This window comes from Chiloscyllium plagiosum, unplaced genomic scaffold (genome assembly GCF_037043375.1).
Source record: "Chiloscyllium plagiosum isolate Xiang-an unplaced genomic scaffold, Cpla_swu_hap1 HiC_scaffold_31, whole genome shotgun sequence".
NCBI classification, from domain to species: Eukaryota; Metazoa; Chordata; class Chondrichthyes; order Orectolobiformes; family Hemiscylliidae; genus Chiloscyllium; species Chiloscyllium plagiosum.
The window spans coordinates 76,208,435-76,226,195 of NW_028270169.1; the positions used below are offsets into that span (position 1 = coordinate 76,208,435).

The 17,761-nt window shown below is 46.4% G+C and overlaps 4 non-coding genes across 4 annotated transcripts; all 4 read right to left on the reverse strand.

Annotated features, from left to right (window-relative positions):
* Positions 1-5,401: 5,401 nt before the first annotated feature.
* On the reverse strand, positions 5,402-5,474 carry trnav-uac (transfer RNA valine (anticodon UAC)). The gene has a single exon. It is a non-coding gene; the product is annotated as a tRNA-Val (tRNA).
* A 5,788-nt stretch (positions 5,475-11,262) lies between these two features.
* On the reverse strand, positions 11,263-11,335 carry trnav-uac (transfer RNA valine (anticodon UAC)). Its single transcript has one exon. It is a non-coding gene; the product is annotated as a tRNA-Val (tRNA).
* A 2,857-nt stretch (positions 11,336-14,192) lies between these two features.
* trnav-uac (transfer RNA valine (anticodon UAC)) lies at positions 14,193-14,265 on the reverse strand. Its single transcript has one exon. It is a non-coding gene; the product is annotated as a tRNA-Val (tRNA).
* Positions 14,266-17,123: 2,858 nt separating this feature from the next.
* Positions 17,124-17,196, reverse strand: trnav-uac (transfer RNA valine (anticodon UAC)). Its single transcript has one exon. It is a non-coding gene; the product is annotated as a tRNA-Val (tRNA).
* Positions 17,197-17,761: the final 565 nt, after the last annotated feature.

Below are 17,761 nucleotides of genomic sequence, written 5' to 3' on the forward strand. Positions count from 1 at the left end.
GCTGCAAGTTACCTCAGAAACCCTGTTAATTCGTAAGGTATTGAGCGAATCGCAAAACAGAAAGCATTTAACACGGAACACAAACAAAACTGGCAAACCAAAAGCATTTTCAGACACAGCGAGCATGAATGCAAAATGTGAGACAGGCCGGGGGCATGAGTCATAAAGTAATCTCACAACTAACAACAGGGCAATTCCAAACTGCTCTTTCAAACATACTGGAGCCTGAGTGCACCACCACTTCCCAGACAATGCTGAAAAGAGAGAAAGAAAGAACACAATAAGAATGGGCCATGAAAAAGTGAATTTCACCAATCACAGACTCGATTAGATTACCTTTCCCTTCCGATGTCCGCAGGACGGAAATGAAGGAAATGGGAGAAATTCAATAACATGTGACATCGCAATTCATTGGAACGATTTTCCCATTGGCCAGAAAACAAAATAACGACGAGTCGTGCCACCGCAGGACTTTGTTTCACAACAGCAATGAAATCACAGTCGCCATTCGGTTCCAGTAAACGCTCAACTTGCCTGGGACAGCAGAGCTGTTTGCGATTTTCCACGCGGGAGGCGAACACGATCATGACATCACAGACATCGGAAAAGTCGGCACTTTCCCACACCACAGTTAATTGCCCAGGAAGCAAACCCAATTTTCATCGGTTTTCAACAGAAATGCAGCAGGAGTCGAAACAGCATTTTAACAAACTGCGTCGTTGGAAACGATCAGCAGAAATGGCAGCGGTGGGATTCGAACCCACGCCTCTGTCGAGACTGGAGCCTTAATCCAGCGGCTTAGACCGCTCGGCCACACTACCAGCCAGCCGCGCTGCCCCATTTTCTTGCACTTCCAATTGTGCTCCTGCATAACAACCGATGCAAAGCCACGTGAAAAGGGTTCCATGATCCCTCTCCGACTCGCACAACTGCTGGGATGTGCCCGTCTACAATATCAATTTCGCAGCAGATAATGATAGCCCATCAATCCAGACAACTATCAATGGTAAGCTGAGTCTATCTTCTCAGAATCTTTTCAACTACAAATGTATCTGTGAGTGCGTGAGAACATGCGATCGGTTATGATTTGGTCAAATTACCATGAGCTGCTTGACATTACTGCAATTTCGATTCTTGCTTTGCTAAATGATTTCACCCTTTGATCGAAACAGGACAACTTTCACGTTTACACGGAACATGAAACACACCGGACTACAGGGAAAATGCACAAAGCTGAGCAGGCCGTGTTCCACATCATACCGCACAGCAGAGTTACAGTCACTGTGTCTGTTTTGCAGAATAAGAGTCCCAAAGAATGTTCTCCACCCTAAAACCGGAGGTAGCATTACAATCCGAGAACGACAGATCACATTGTGAGGATGCTCTGACCTCGGAGCCGGTTCGAGATGCCACTTTCCTTGCCTTTTTGCCTTACCCGTGCAATTCGCTGCAGAGATGTTCACACCTGGATATGAGCCACAGGGATACCAACTGAGTCGACGAGAAGCGACTCAATAAATTTTGCTAAACTCCACGGTGCTTATTAGAAATGCAGTTTCTGTTCACATCAATCTAAAAGGCAGTTTCTGAACATAGTAACAGAAGTCAAAAGGTAATTAGCTCACCCCACCCCCACTCCGGAAGAGGTGCTAAGTGCCCTTGAGTGCTTTTTTGTTCTCGATGTGAAGAGCTCTCACGCCTGAGTCACCTTCACACGTCTCTGGTTGCTGAGTGAATCACAAAGAAGGAATTTCACCAGAGCTACAACTGCCTCACTTCTCCACTCGCCCTCCCAGTTTACATTTTCCTGCTCGTCAGTGATTTAAAGAAAACCAAATGGATGCGATGTCATTCTGTAGCCTCTCTGTCGATTCCTCCGTTTCAGTTCCAATGTGGTTAGATCTCGGGGCGCACCTTAATACTAGCGACGCTATCAAAGCACAGGTCCAGAAGTTCCTCTGAGAGTGTAATTTCTTTCATTGCTGTTGCTGGTTGAATGAGCCACTAACGTGCGAACTGCTCCAAAACATGATTCAGGACCTCTGGTAACAACTCTCGCACGTTAAATAACGACAGACAGCTTCCAAATGATGTCCTTCATAGACGACTTTGGGGGTACATTTGACAGACAGACTTGTTCAGGAATCCGCGGTGCGCTGTGACACCAGCGCATCAGCTTCTTCCCTGTCTTGGAAACGGGCCGCCTGCGCAAGGAATGCAAGTGCGGTACTGCTTTTCGTGGAAGGATCAGAAGGCGGTAACTACACTCTCAAACAGAATGGCATATGATCACAATCAGGTTGGAGAAAAACTTTACAATGCTTTGCACAGTAATTAAATGGAGTTGCATTACATTTCACTACGAGAGCAGATTTGTTCAAGTAAATTCGAAGGCAGGTTTGCAGATGGGAAAGCAAGCAAGAAAACTCCGCTCTTGTCCATGTAAAATGCTGCAGTTGAAGAACAAAGCAGTTTCTGCCCAGTTTCGAACTGGGGACTTTTCGCGCGTAAGGCGAACGTGATGACCACTACACTACAGAAACAAGGCGCAGTCGCTACTGCTAAGGCTCAGTGGCACCCAGCACTGAAAGTTGAAGCCATTTTACCTTTCACCTTTCTGTTTCCAATCGCTCGTTGTTTAATGGGACTTCTTTAATTTTGGCTATGTGGTGAGCATGGACGAGATACACCGAAGTATCTGTTTCCACGCGGTGTGCGCCAATAACATTGTGTTGCTTACACCGGCTGTAAAGGATTACTTTTTAGCGGAGCTTGCCGTCGCAGTCTGTGGCACAATCATTTCGTCTGTTCGACTGCTCACGGGAAAGGTAGCGTTGTAAGACACTGCAGAAACGAACGACTTCCTTACTTTTGCTCCGACTGACCATACTCCGGGAAATTTTCCCAGATTCTCAGTTGAGGATTTTTGCAGCTGCAAGTTACCTCAGAAACCCTGTTAATTCGTAAGGTATTGAGCGAATCGCAAAACAGAAAGCATTTAACACGGAACACAAACAAAACTGGCAAACCAAATGCATTTTCAGACACAGCGAGCATGAATGCAAAATGTGAGACAGGCCGGGGGCATGAGTCATAAAGTAATCTCACAACTAACAACAGGGCAATTCCAAACTGCTCTTTCAAACATACTGGAGCCTGAGTGCACCACCACTTCCCAGACAATGCTGAAAAGAGAGAAAGAAAGAACACAATAAGAATGGGCCATGAAAAAGTGAATTTCACCAATCACAGACTCGATTAGATTACCTTTCCCTTCCGATGTCCGCAGGACGGAAATGAAGGAAATGGGAGAAATTCAATAACATGTGACATCGCAATTCATTGGAACGATTTTCCCATTGGCCATAAAACAAAATAACGACGAGTCGTGCCACCGCAGGACTTTGTTTCACAACAGCAATGAAATCACAGTCGCCATTCGGTTCCAGTAAACGCTCAACTTGCCTGGGACAGCAGAGCTGTTTGCGATTTTCCACGCGGGAGGCGAACACGATCATGACAGCACAGACATCGGAAAAGTCGGCACTTTCCCACACCACAGTTAATTGCCCAGGAAGCAAACCCAATTTTCTTCGGTTTTCAACAGAAATGCAGCAGGAGTCGAAACAGCATTTTAACAAACTGCGTCGTTGGAAACGATCAGCAGAAATGGCAGCGGTGGGATTCGAACCCACGCCTCTGTCGAGACTGGAGCCTTAATCCAGCGGTTTAGACCGCTAGGCCACACTACCAGCCAGCCGCGCTGCCCCATTTTCTTGCACTTCCAATTGTGCTCCTGCATAACAACCGATGCAAAGCCACGTGAAAAGGGTTCCATGATCCCTCTCCGACTCGCACAACTGCTGGGATGTGCCCGTCTACAATATCAATTTCGCAGCAGATAATGATAGCCCATCAATCCAGACAACTATCAATGGTAAGCTGAGTCTATCTTCTCAGAATCTTTTCAACTACAAATGTATCTGTGAGTGCGTGAGAACATGCGATCGGTTATGATTTGGTCAAATTACCATGAGCTGCTTGACATTACTGCAATTTCGATTCTTGCTTTGCTAAATGATTTCACCCTTTGATCGAAACAGGACAACTTTCACGTTTACACGGAACATGAAACACACCGGACTACAGGGAAAATGCACAAAGCTGAGCAGGCCGTGTTCCACATCATACCGCACAGCAGAGTTACAGTCACTGTGTCTGTTTTGCAGAATAAGAGTCCCAAAGAATGTTCTCCACCCTAAAACCGGAGGTAGCATTACAATCCGAGAACGACAGATCACATTGTGAGGATGCTCTGACCTCGGAGCCGGTTCGAGATGCCACTTTCCTTGCCTTTTTGCCTTACCCGTGCAATTCGCTGCAGAGATGTTCACACCTGGATATGAGCCACAGGGATACCAACTGAGTCGACGAGAAGCGACTCAATAAATTTTGCTAAACTCCACGGTGCTTATTAGAAATGCAGTTTCTGTTCACATCAATCTAAAAGGCAGTTTCTGAACATAGTAACAGAAGTCAAAAGGTAATTAGCTCACCCCACCCCCACTCCGGAAGAGGTGCTAAGTGCCCTTGAGTGCTTTTTTGTTCTCGATGTGAAGAGCTCTCACGCCTGAGTCACCTTCACACGTCTCTGGTTGCTGAGTGAATCACAAAGAAGGAATTTCACCAGAGCTACAACTGCCTCACTTCTCCACTCGCCCTCCCAGTTTACATTTTCCTGCTCGTCAGTGATTTAAAGAAAACCAAATGGATGCGATGTCATTCTGTAGCCTCTCTGTCGATTCCTCCGCTTCAGTTCCAATGTGGTTAGATCTCGGGGCGCACCTTAATACTAGCGACGCTATCAAAGCACAGGTCCAGAGGTTCCTCTGAGAGTGTAATTTCTTTCATTGCTGTTGCTGGTTGAATGAGCCACTAACGTGCGAACTGCTCCAAAACATGATTCAGGACCTCTGGTAACAACTCACGCACGTTAAATAACGACAGACAGCTTCCAAATGATGTCCTTCATAGACGACTTTGGGGGTACATTTGACAGACAGACTTGTTCAGGAATCCGCGGTGCGCTGTGACACCAGCGCATCAGCTTCTTCCCTGTCTTGGAAACGGGCCGCCTGCGCAAGGAATGCAAGTGCGGTACTGCTTTTCGTGGAAGGATCAGAAGGCGGTAACTACACTCTCAAACAGAATGGCATATGATCACAATCAGGTTGGAGAAAAACTTTACAATGCTTTGCACAGTAATTAAATGGAGTTGCATTACATTTCACTACGAGAGCAGATTTGTTCAAGTAAATTCGAAGGCAGGTTTGCAGATGGGAAAGCAAGCAAGAAAACTCCGCTCCTGTCCATGTAAAATGCTGCAGTTGAAGAACAAAGCAGTTTCTGCCCAGTTTCGAACTGGGGACCTTTCGCGCGTAAGGCGAACGTGATGACCACTACACTACAGAAACAAGGCGCAGTCGCTACTGCTAAGGCTCAGTGGCACCCAGCACTGAAAGTTGAAGCCATTTTACCTTTCACCTTTCTGTTTCCAATCGCTCGTTGTTTAATGGGACTTCTTTAATTTTGGCTATGTGGTGAGCATGGACGAGATACACCGAAGTATCTGTTTCCACGCGGTGTGCGCCAATAACATTGTGTTGCTTACACCGGCTGTAAAGGATTACTTTTTAGCGGAGCTTGCCGTCGCAGTCTGTGGCACAATCATTTCGTCTGTTCGACTGCTCACGGGAAAGGTAGCGTTGTAAGACACTGCAGAAACGAACGACTTCCTTACTTTTGCTCCGACTGACCATACTCCGGGAAATTTTCCCAGATTCTCAGTTGAGGATTTTTGCAGCTGCAAGTTACCTCAGAAACCCTGTTAATTCGTAAGGTATTGAGCGAATCGCAAAACAGAAAGCATTTAACACGGAACACAAACAAAACTGGCAAACCAAATGCATTTTCAGACACAGCGAGCATGAATGCAAAATGTGAGACAGGCCGGGGGCATGAGTCATAAAGTAATCTCACAACTAACAACAGGGCAATTCCAAACTGCTCTTTCAAACATACTGGAGCCTGAGTGCACCACCACTTCCCAGACAATGCTGAAAAGAGAGAAAGAAAGAACACAATAAGAATGGGCCATGAAAAAGTGAATTTCACCAATCACAGACTCGATTAGATTACCTTTCCCTTCCGATGTCCGCAGGACGGAAATGAAGGAAATGGGAGAAATTCAATAACATGTGACATCGCAATTCATTGGAACGATTTTCCCATTGGCCAGAAAACAAAATAACGACGAGTCGTGCCACCGCAGGACTTTGTTTCACAACAGCAATGAAATCACAGTCGCCATTCGGTTCCAGTAAACGCTCAACTTGCCTGGGACAGCAGAGCTGTTTGCGATTTTCCACGCGGGAGGCGAACACGATCATGACAGCACAGACATCGGAAAAGTCGGCACTTTCCCACACCACAGTTAATTGCCCAGGAAGCAAACCCAATTTTCTTCGGTTTTCAACAGAAATGCAGCAGGAGTCGAAACAGCATTTTAACAAACTGCGTCGTTGGAAGCGATCAGCAGAAATGGCAGCGGTGGGATTCGAACCCACGCCTCTGTCGAGACTGGAGCCTTAATCCAGCGGCTTAGACCGCTCGGCCACACTACCAGCCAGCCGCGCTGCCCCATTTTCTTGCACTTCCAATTGTGCTCCTGCATAACAACCGATGCAAAGCCACGTGAAAAGGGTTCCATGATCCCTCTCCGACTCGCACAATTGCTGGGATGTGCCCGTCTACAATATCAATTTCGCAGCAGATAATGATAGCCCATCAATCCAGACAACTATCAATGGTAAGCTGAGTCTATCTTCTCAGAATCTTTTCAACTACAAATGTATCTGTGAGTGCGTGAGAACATGCGATCGGTTATGATTTGGTCAAATTACCATGAGCTGCTTGACATTACTGCAATTTCGATTCTTGCTTTGCTAAATGATTTCACCCTTTGATCGAAACAGGACAACTTTCACGTTACACGGAACATGAAACACACCGGACTACAGGGAAAATGCACAAAGCTGAGCAGGCCGTGTTCCACATCATACCGCACAGCAGAGTTACAGTCACTGTGTCTGTTTTGCAGAATAAGAGTCCCAAAGAATGTTCTCCACCCTAAAACCGGAGGTAGCATTACAATCCGAGAACGACAGATCACATTGTGAGGATGCTCTGACCTCGGAGCCGGTTCGAGATGCCACTTTCCTTGCCTTTTTGCCTTACCCGTGCAATTCGCTGCAGAGATGTTCACACCTGGATATGAGCCACAGGGATACCAACTGAGTCGACGAGAAGCGACTCAATAAATTTTGCTAAACTCCACGGTGCTTATTAGAAATGCAGTTTCTGTTCACATCAATCTAAAAGGCAGTTTCTGAACATAGTAACAGAAGTCAAAAGGTAATTAGCTCACCCCACCCCCACTCCGGAAGAGGTGCTAAGTGCCCTTGAGTGCTTTTTTGTTCTCGATGTGAAGAGCTCTCACGCCTGAGTCACCTTCACACGTCTCTGGTTGCTGAGTGAATCACAAAGAAGGAATTTCACCAGAGCTACAACTGCCTCACTTCTCCACTCGCCCTCCCAGTTTACATTTTCCTGCTCGTCAGTGATTTAAAGAAAACCAAATGGATGCGATGTCATTCTGTAGCCTCTCTGTCGATTCCTCCGTTTCAGTTCCAATGTGGTTAGATCTCGGGGCGCACCTTAATACTAGCGACGCTATCAAAGCACAGGTCCAGAGGTTCCTCTGAGAGTGTAATTTCTTTCATTGCTGTTGCTGGTTGAATGAGCCACTAACGTGCGAACTGCTCCAAAACATGATTCAGGACCTCTGGTAACAACTCTCGCACGTTAAATAACGACAGACAGCTTCCAAATGATGTCCTTCATAGACGACTTTGGGGGTACATTTGACAGACAGACTTGTTCAGGAATCCGCGGTGCGCTGTGACACCAGCGCATCAGCTTCTTCCCTGTCTTGGAAACGGGCCGCCTGCGCAAGGAATGCAAGTGCGGTACTGCTTTTCGTGGAAGGATCAGAAGGCGGTAACTACACTCTCAAACAGAATGGCATATGATCACAATCAGGTTGGAGAAAAACTTTACAATGCTTTGCACAGTAATTAAATGGAGTTGCATTACATTTCACTACGAGAGCAGATTTGTTCAAGTAAATTCGAAGGCAGGTTTGCAGATGGGAAAGCAAGCAAGAAAACTCCGCTCCTGTCCATGTAAAATGCTGCAGTTGAAGAACAAAGCAGTTTCTGCCCAGTTTCGAACAGGGGACCTTTCGCGCGTAAGGCGAACGTGATGACCACTACACTACAGAAACAAGGCGCAGTCGCTACTGCTAAGGCTCAGTGGCACCCAGCACTGAAAGTTGAAGCCATTTTACCTTTCACCTTTCTGTTTCCAATCGCTCGTTGTTTAATGGGACTTCTTTAATTTTGGCTATGTGGTGAGCATGGACGAGATACACCGAAGTATCTGTTTCCACGCGGTGTGCGCCAATAACATTGTGTTGCTTACACCGGCTGTAAAGGATTACTTTTTAGCGGAGCTTGCCGTCGCAGTCTGTGGCACAATCATTTCGTCTGTTCGACTGCTCACGGGAAAGGTAGCGTTGTAAGACACTGCAGAAACGAACGACTTCCTTACTTTTGCTCCGACTGACCATACTCCGGGAAATTTTCCCAGATTCTCAGTTGAGGATTTTTGCAGCTGCAAGTTACCTCAGAAACCCTGTTAATTCGTAAGGTATTGAGCGAATCGCAAAACAGAAAGCATTTAACACGGAACACAAACAAAACTGGCAAACCAAATGCATTTTCAGACACAGCGAGCATGAATGCAAAATGTGAGACAGGCCGGGGGCATGAGTCATAAAGTAATCTCACAACTAACAACAGGGCAATTCCAAACTGCTCTTTCAAACATACTGGAGCCTGAGTGCACCACCACTTCCCAGACAATGCTGAAAAGAGAGAAAGAAAGAACACAATAAGAATGGGCCATGAAAAAGTGAATTTCACCAATCACAGACTCGATTAGATTACCTTTCCCTTCCGATGTCCGCAGGACGGAAATGAAGGAAATGGGAGAAATTCAATAACATGTGACATCGCAATTCATTGGAACGATTTTCCCATTGGCCATAAAACAAAATAACGACGAGTCGTGCCACCGCAGGACTTTGTTTCACAACAGCAATGAAATCACAGTCGCCATTCGGTTCCAGTAAACGCTCAACTTGCCTGGGACAGCAGAGCTGTTTGCGATTTTCCACGCGGGAGGCGAACACGATCATGACAGCACAGACATCGGAAAAGTCGGCACTTTCCCACACCACAGTTAATTGCCCAGGAAGCAAACCCAATTTTCTTCGGTTTTCAACAGAAATGCAGCAGGAGTCGAAACAGCATTTTAACAAACTGCGTCGTTGGAAGCGATCAGCAGAAATGGCAGCGGTGGGATTCGAACCCACGCCTCTGTCGAGACTGGAGCCTTAATCCAGCGGCTTAGACCGCTCGGCCACACTACCAGCCCGCCGCGCTGCCCCATTTTCTTGCACTTCCAATTGTGCTCCTGCATAACAACCGATGCAAAGCCACGTGAAAAGGGTTCCATGATCCCTCTCCGACTCGCACAATTGCTGGGATGTGCCCGTCTACAATATCAATTTCGCAGCAGATAATGATAGCCCATCAATCCAGACAACTATCAATGGTAAGCTGAGTCTATCTTCTCAGAATCTTTTCAACTACAAATGTATCTGTGAGTGCGTGAGAACATGCGATCGGTTATGATTTGGTCAAATTACCATGAGCTGCTTGACATTACTGCAATTTCGATTCTTGCTTTGCTAAATGATTTCACCCTTTGATCGAAACAGGACAACTTTCACGTTTACACGGAACATGAAACACACCGGACTACAGGGAAAATGCACAAAGCTGAGCAGGCCGTGTTCCACATCATACCGCACAGCAGAGTTACAGTCACTGTGTCTGTTTTGCAGAATAAGAGTCCCAAAGAATGTTCTCCACCCTAAAACCGGAGGTAGCATTACAATCCGAGAACGACAGATCACATTGTGAGGATGCTCTGACCTCGGAGCCGGTTCGAGATGCCACTTTCCTTGCCTTTTTGCCTTACCCGTGCAATTCGCTGCAGAGATGTTCACACCTGGATATGAGCCACAGGGATACCAACTGAGTCGACGAGAAGCGACTCAATAAATTTTGCTAAACTCCACGGTGCTTATTAGAAATGCAGTTTCTGTTCACATCAATCTAAAAGGCAGTTTCTGAACATAGTAACAGAAGTCAAAAGGTAATTAGCTCACCCCACCCCCACTCCGGAAGAGGTGCTAAGTGCCCTTGAGTGCTTTTTTGTTCTCGATGTGAAGAGCTCTCACGCCTGAGTCACCTTCACACGTCTCTGGTTGCTGAGTGAATCACAAAGAAGGAATTTCACCAGAGCTACAACTGCCTCACTTCTCCACTCGCCCTCCCAGTTTACATTTTCCTGCTCGTCAGTGATTTAAAGAAAACCAAATGGATGCGATGTCATTCTGTAGCCTCTCTGTCGATTCCTCCGTTTCAGTTCCAATGTGGTTAGATCTCGGGGCGCACCTTAATACTAGCGACGCTATCAAAGCACAGGTCCAGAGGTTCCTCTGAGAGTGTAATTTCTTTCATTGCTGTTGCTGGTTGAATGAGCCACTAACGTGCGAACTGCTCCAAAACATGATTCAGGACCTCTGGTAACAACTCTCGCACGTTAAATAACGACAGACAGCTTCCAAATGATGTCCTTCATAGACGACTTTGGGGGTACATTTGACAGACAGACTTGTTCAGGAATCCGCGGTGCGCTGTGACACCAGCGCATCAGCTTCTTCCCTGTCTTGGAAACGGGCCGCCTGCGCAAGGAATGCAAGTGCGGTACTGCTTTTCGTGGAAGGATCAGAAGGCGGTAACTACACTCTCAAACAGAATGGCATATGATCACAATCAGGTTGGAGAAAAACTTTACAATGCTTTGCACAGTAATTAAATGGAGTTGCATTACATTTCACTACGAGAGCAGATTTGTTCAAGTAAATTCGAAGGCAGGTTTGCAGATGGGAAAGCAAGCAAGAAAACTCCGCTCCTATCCATGTAAAATGCTGCAGTTGAAGAACAAAGCAGTTTCTGCCCAGTTTCGAACTGGGGACCTTTCGCGCGTAAGGCGAACGTGATGACCACTACACTACAGAAACAAGGCGCAGTCGCTACTGCTAAGGCTCAGTGGCACCCAGCACTGAAAGTTGAAGCCATTTTACCTTTCACCTTTCTGTTTCCAATCGCTCGTTGTTTAATGGGACTTCTTTAATTTTGGCTATGTGGTGAGCATGGACGAGATACACCGAAGTATCTGTTTCCACGCGGTGTGCGCCAATAACATTGTGTTGCTTACACCGGCTGTAAAGGATTACTTTTTAGCGGAGCTTGCCGTCGCAGTCTGTGGCACAATCATTTCGTCTGTTCGACTGCTCACGGGAAAGGTAGCGTTGTAAGACACTGCAGAAACGAACGACTTCCTTACTTTTGCTCCGACTGACCATACTCCGGGAAATTTTCCCAGATTCTCAGTTGAGGATTTTTGCAGCTGCAAGTTACCTCAGAAACCCTGTTAATTCGTAAGGTATTGAGCGAATCGCAAAACAGAAAGCATTTAACACGGAACACAAACAAAACTGGCAAACCAAATGCATTTTCAGACGCAGCGAGCATGAATGCAAAATGTGAGACAGGCCGGGGGCATGAGTCATAAAGTAATCTCACAACTAACAACAGGGCAATTCCAAACTGCTCTTTCAAACATACTGGAGCCTGAGTGCACCACCACTTCCCAGACAATGCTGAAAAGAGAGAAAGAAAGAACACAATAAGAATGGGCCATGAAAAAGTGAATTTCACCAATCACAGACTCGATTAGATTACCTTTCCCTTCCGATGTCCGCAGGACGGAAATGAAGGAAATGGGAGAAATTCAATAACATGTGACATCGCAATTCATTGGAACGATTTTCCCATTGGCCAGAAAACAAAATAACGACGAGTCGTGCCACCGCAGGACTTTGTTTCACAACAGCAATGAAATCACAGTCGCCATTCGGTTCCAGTAAACGCTCAACTTGCCTGGACAGCAGAGCTGTTTGCGATTTTCCACGCGGGAGGCGAACACGATCATGACAGCACAGACATCGGAAAAGTCGGCACTTTCCCACACCACAGTTAATTGTCCAGGAAGCAAACCCAATTTTCTTCGGTTTTCAACAGAAATGCAGCAGGAGTCGAAACAGCATTTTAACAAACTGCGTCGTTGGAAACGATCAGCAGAAATGGCAGCGGTGGGATTCGAACCCACGCCTCTGTCGAGACTGGAGCCTTAATCCAGCGGTTTAGACCGCTCGGCCACACTACCAGCCAGCCGCGCTGCCCCATTTTCTTGCACTTCCAATTGTGCTCCTGCATAACAACCGATGCAAAGCCACGTGAAAAGGGTTCCATGATCCCTCTCCGACTCGCACAACTGCTGGGATGTGCCCGTCTACAATATCAATTTCGCAGCAGATAATGATAGCCCATCAATCCAGACAACTATCAATGGTAAGCTGAGTCTATCTTCTCAGAATCTTTTCAACTACAAATGTATCTGTGAGTGCGTGAGAACATGCGATCGGTTATGATTTGGTCAAATTACCATGAGCTGCTTGACATTACTGCAATTTCGATTCTTGCTTTGCTAAATGATTTCACCCTTTGATCGAAACAGGACAACTTTCACGTTTACACGGAACATGAAACACACCGGACTACAGGGAAAATGCACAAAGCTGAGCAGGCCGTGTTCCACATCGTACCGCACAGCAGAGTTACAGTCACTGTGTCTGTTTTGCAGAATAAGAGTCCCAAAGAATGTTCTCCACCCTAAAACCGGAGGTAGCATTACAATCCGAGAACGACAGATCACATTGTGAGGATGCTCTGACCTCGGAGCCGGTTCGAGATGCCACTTTCCTTGCCTTTTTGCCTTACCCGTGCAATTCGCTGCAGAGATGTTCACACCTGGATATGAGCCACAGGGATACCAACTGAGTCGACGAGAAGCGACTCAATAAATTTTGCTAAACTCCACGGTGCTTATTAGAAATGCAGTTTCTGTTCACATCAATCTAAAAGGCAGTTTCTGAACATAGTAACAGAAGTCAAAAGGTAATTAGCTCACCCCACCCCCACTCCGGAAGAGGTGCTAAGTGCCCTTGAGTGCTTTTTTGTTCTCGATGTGAAGAGCTCTCACGCCTGAGTCACCTTCACACGTCTCTGGTTGCTGAGTGAATCACAAAGAAGGAATTTCACCAGAGCTACAACTGCCTCACTTCTCCACTCGCCCTCCCAGTTTACATTTTCCTGCTCGTCAGTGATTTAAAGAAAACCAAATGGATGCGATGTCATTCTGTAGCCTCTCTGTCGATTCCTCCGTTTCAGTTCCAATGTGGTTAGATCTCGGGGCGCACCTTAATACTAGCGACGCTATCAAAGCACAGGTCCAGAGGTTCCTCTGAGAGTGTAATTTCTTTCATTGCTGTTGCTGGTTGAATGAGCCACTAACGTGCGAACTGCTCCAAAACATGATTCAGGACCTCTGGTAACAACTCTCGCACGTTAAATAACGACAGACAGCTTCCAAATGATGTCCTTCATAGACGACTTTGGGGGTACATTTGACAGACAGACTTGTTCAGGAATCCGCGGTGCGCTGTGACACCAGCGCATCAGCTTCTTCCCTGTCTTGGAAACGGGCCGCCTGCGCAAGGAATGCAAGTGCGGTACTGCTTTTCGTGGAAGGATCAGAAGGCGGTAACTACACTCTCAAACAGAATGGCATATGATCACAATCAGGTTGGAGAAAAACTTTACAATGCTTTGCACAGTAATTAAATGGAGTTGCATTACATTTCACTACGAGAGCAGATTTGTTCAAGTAAATTCGAAGGCAGGTTTGCAGATGGGAAAGCAAGCAAGAAAACTCCGCTCCTATCCATGTAAAATGCTGCAGTTGAAGAACAAAGCAGTTTCTGCCCAGTTTCGAACTGGGGACCTTTCGCGCGTAAGGCGAACGTGATGACCACTACACTACAGAAACAAGGCGCAGTCGCTACTGCTAAGGCTCAGTGGCACCCAGCACTGAAAGTTGAAGCCATTTTACCTTTCACCTTTCTGTTTCCAATCGCTCGTTGTTTAATGGGACTTCTTTAATTTTGGCTATGTGGTGAGCATGGACGAGATACACCGAAATATCTGTTTCCACGCGGTGTGCGCCAATAACATTGTGTTGCTTACACCGGCTGTAAAGGATTACTTTTTAGCGGAGCTTGCCGTCGCAGTCTGTGGCACAATCATTTCGTCTGTTCGACTGCTCACGGGAAAGGTAGCGTTGTAAGACACTGCAGAAACGAACGACTTCCTTACTTTTGCTCCGACTGACCATACTCCGGGAAATTTTCCCAGATTCTCAGTTGAGGATTTTTGCAGCTGCAAGTTACCTCAGAAACCCTGTTAATTCGTAAGGTATTGAGCGAATCGCAAAACAGAAAGCATTTAACACGGAACACAAACAAAACTGGCAAACCAAATGCATTTTCAGACGCAGCGAGCATGAATGCAAAATGTGAGACAGGCCGGGGGCATGAGTCATAAAGTAATCTCACAACTAACAACAGGGCAATTCCAAACTGCTCTTTCAAACATACTGGAGCCTGAGTGCACCACCACTTCCCAGACAATGCTGAAAAGAGAGAAAGAAAGAACACAATAAGAATGGGCCATGAAAAAGTGAATTTCACCAATCACAGACTCGATTAGATTACCTTTCCCTTCCGATGTCCGCAGGACGGAAATGAAGGAAATGGGAGAAATTCAATAACATGTGACATCGCAATTCATTGGAACGATTTTCCCATTGGCCATAAAACAAAATAACGACGAGTCGTGCCACCGCAGGACTTTGTTTCACAACAGCAATGAAATCACAGTCGCCATTCGGTTCCAGTAAACGCTCAACTTGCCTGGGACAGCAGAGCTGTTTGCGATTTTCCACGCGGGAGGCGAACACGATCATGACAGCACAGACATCGGAAAAGTCGGCACTTTCCCACACCACAGTTAATTGTCCAGGAAGCAAACCCAATTTTCTTCGGTTTTCAACAGAAATGCAGCAGGAGTCGAAACAGCATTTTAACAAACTGCGTCGTTGGAAACGATCAGCAGAAATGGCAGCGGTGGGATTCGAACCCACGCCTCTGTCGAGACTGGAGCCTTAATCCAGCGGTTTAGACCGCTCGGCCACACTACCAGCCAGCCGCGCTGCCCCATTTTCTTGCACTTCCAATTGTGCTCCTGCATAACAACCGATGCAAAGCCACGTGAAAAGGGTTCCATGATCCCTCTCCGACTCGCACAACTGCTGGGATGTGCCCGTCTACAATATCAATTTCGCAGCAGATAATGATAGCCCATCAATCCAGACAACTATCAATGGTAAGCTGAGTCTATCTTCTCAGAATCTTTTCAACTACAAATGTATCTGTGAGTGCGTGAGAACATGCGATCGGTTATGATTTGGTCAAATTACCATGAGCTGCTTGACATTACTGCAATTTCGATTCTTGCTTTGCTAAATGATTTCACCCTTTGATCGAAACAGGACAACTTTCACGTTTACACGGAACATGAAACACACCGGACTACAGGGAAAATGCACAAAGCTGAGCAGGCCGTGTTCCACATCGTACCGCACAGCAGAGTTTCAGTCACTGTGTCTGTTTTGCAGAATAAGAGTCCCAAAGAATGTTCTCCACCCTAAAACCGGAGGTAGCATTACAATCCGAGAACGACAGATCACATTGTGAGGATGCTCTGACCTCGGAGCCGGTTCGAGATGCCACTTTCCTTGCCTTTTTGCCTTACCCGTGCAATTCGCTGCAGAGATGTTCACACCTGGATATGAGCCACAGGGATACCAACTGATTCGACGAGAAGCGACTCAATAAATTTTGCTAAACTCCACGGTGCTTATTAGAAATGCAGTTTCTGTTCACATCAATCTAAAAGGCAGTTTCTGAACATAGTAACAGAAGTCAAAAGGTAATTAGCTCACCCCACCCCCACCCCGGAAGAGGTGCTAAGTGCCCTTGAGTGCTTTTTTGTTCTCGATGTGAAGAGCTCTCACGCCTGAGTCACCTTCACACGTCTCTGGTTGCTGAGTGAATCACAAAGAAGGAATTTCACCAGAGCTACAACTGCCTCACTTCTCCACTCGCCCTCCCAGTTTACATTTTCCTGCTCGTCAGTGATTTAAAGAAAACCAAATGGATGCGATGTCATTCTGTAGCCTCTCTGTCGATTCCTCCGTTTCAGTTCCAATGTGGTTAGATCTCGGGGCGCACCTTAATACTAGCGACGCTATCAAAGCACAGGTCCAGAGGTTCCTCTGAGAGTGTAATTTCTTTCATTGCTGTTGCTGGTTGAATGAGCCACTAACGTGCGAACTGCTCCAAAACATGATTCAGGACCTCTGGTAACAACTCTCGCACGTTAAATAACGACAGACAGCTTCCAAATGATGTCCTTCATAGACGACTTTGGGGGTACATTTGACAGACAGACTTGTTCAGGAATCCGCGGTGCGCTGTGACACCAGCGCATCAGCTTCTTCCCTGTCTTGGAAACGGGCCGCCTGCGCAAGGAATGCAAGTGCGGTACTGCTTTTCGTGGAAGGATCAGAAGGCGGTAACTACACTCTCAAACAGAATGGCATATGATCACAATCAGGTTGGAGAAAAACTTTACAATGCTTTGCACAGTAATTAAATGGAGTTGCATTACATTTCACTACGAGAGCAGATTTGTTCAAGTAAATTCGAAGGCAGGTTTGCAGATGGGAAAGCAAGCAAGAAAACTCCGCTCCTATCCATGTAAAATGCCGCAGTTGAAGAACAAAGCAGTTTCTGCCCAGTTTCGAACTGGGGACCTTTCGCGCGTAAGGCGAACGTGATGACCACTACACTACAGAAACAAGGCGCAGTCGCTACTGCTAAGGCTCAGTGGCACCCAGCACTGAAAGTTGAAGCCATTTTACCTTTCACCTTTCTGTTTCCAATCGCTCGTTGTTTAATGGGACTTCTTTAATTTTGGCTATGTGGTGAGCATGGACGAGATACACCGAAGTATCTGTTTCCACGCGGTGTGCGCCAATAACATTGTGTTGCTTACACCGGCTGTAAAGGATTACTTTTTAGCGGAGCTTGCCGTCGCAGTCTGTGGCACAATCATTTCGTCTGTTCGACTGCTCACGGGAAAGGTAGCGTTGTAAGACACTGCAGAAACGAACGACTTCCTTACTTTTGCTCCGACTGACCATACTCCGGGAAATTTTCCCAGATTCTCAGTTGAGGATTTTTGCAGCTGCAAGTTACCTCAGAAACCCTGTTAATTCGTAAGGTATTGAGCGAATCGCAAAACAGAAAGCATTTAACACGGAACTGGCAAACCAAATGCATTTTCAGACGCAGCGAGCATGAATGCAAAATGTGAGACAGGCCGGGGGCATGAGTCATAAAGTAATCTCACAACTAACAACA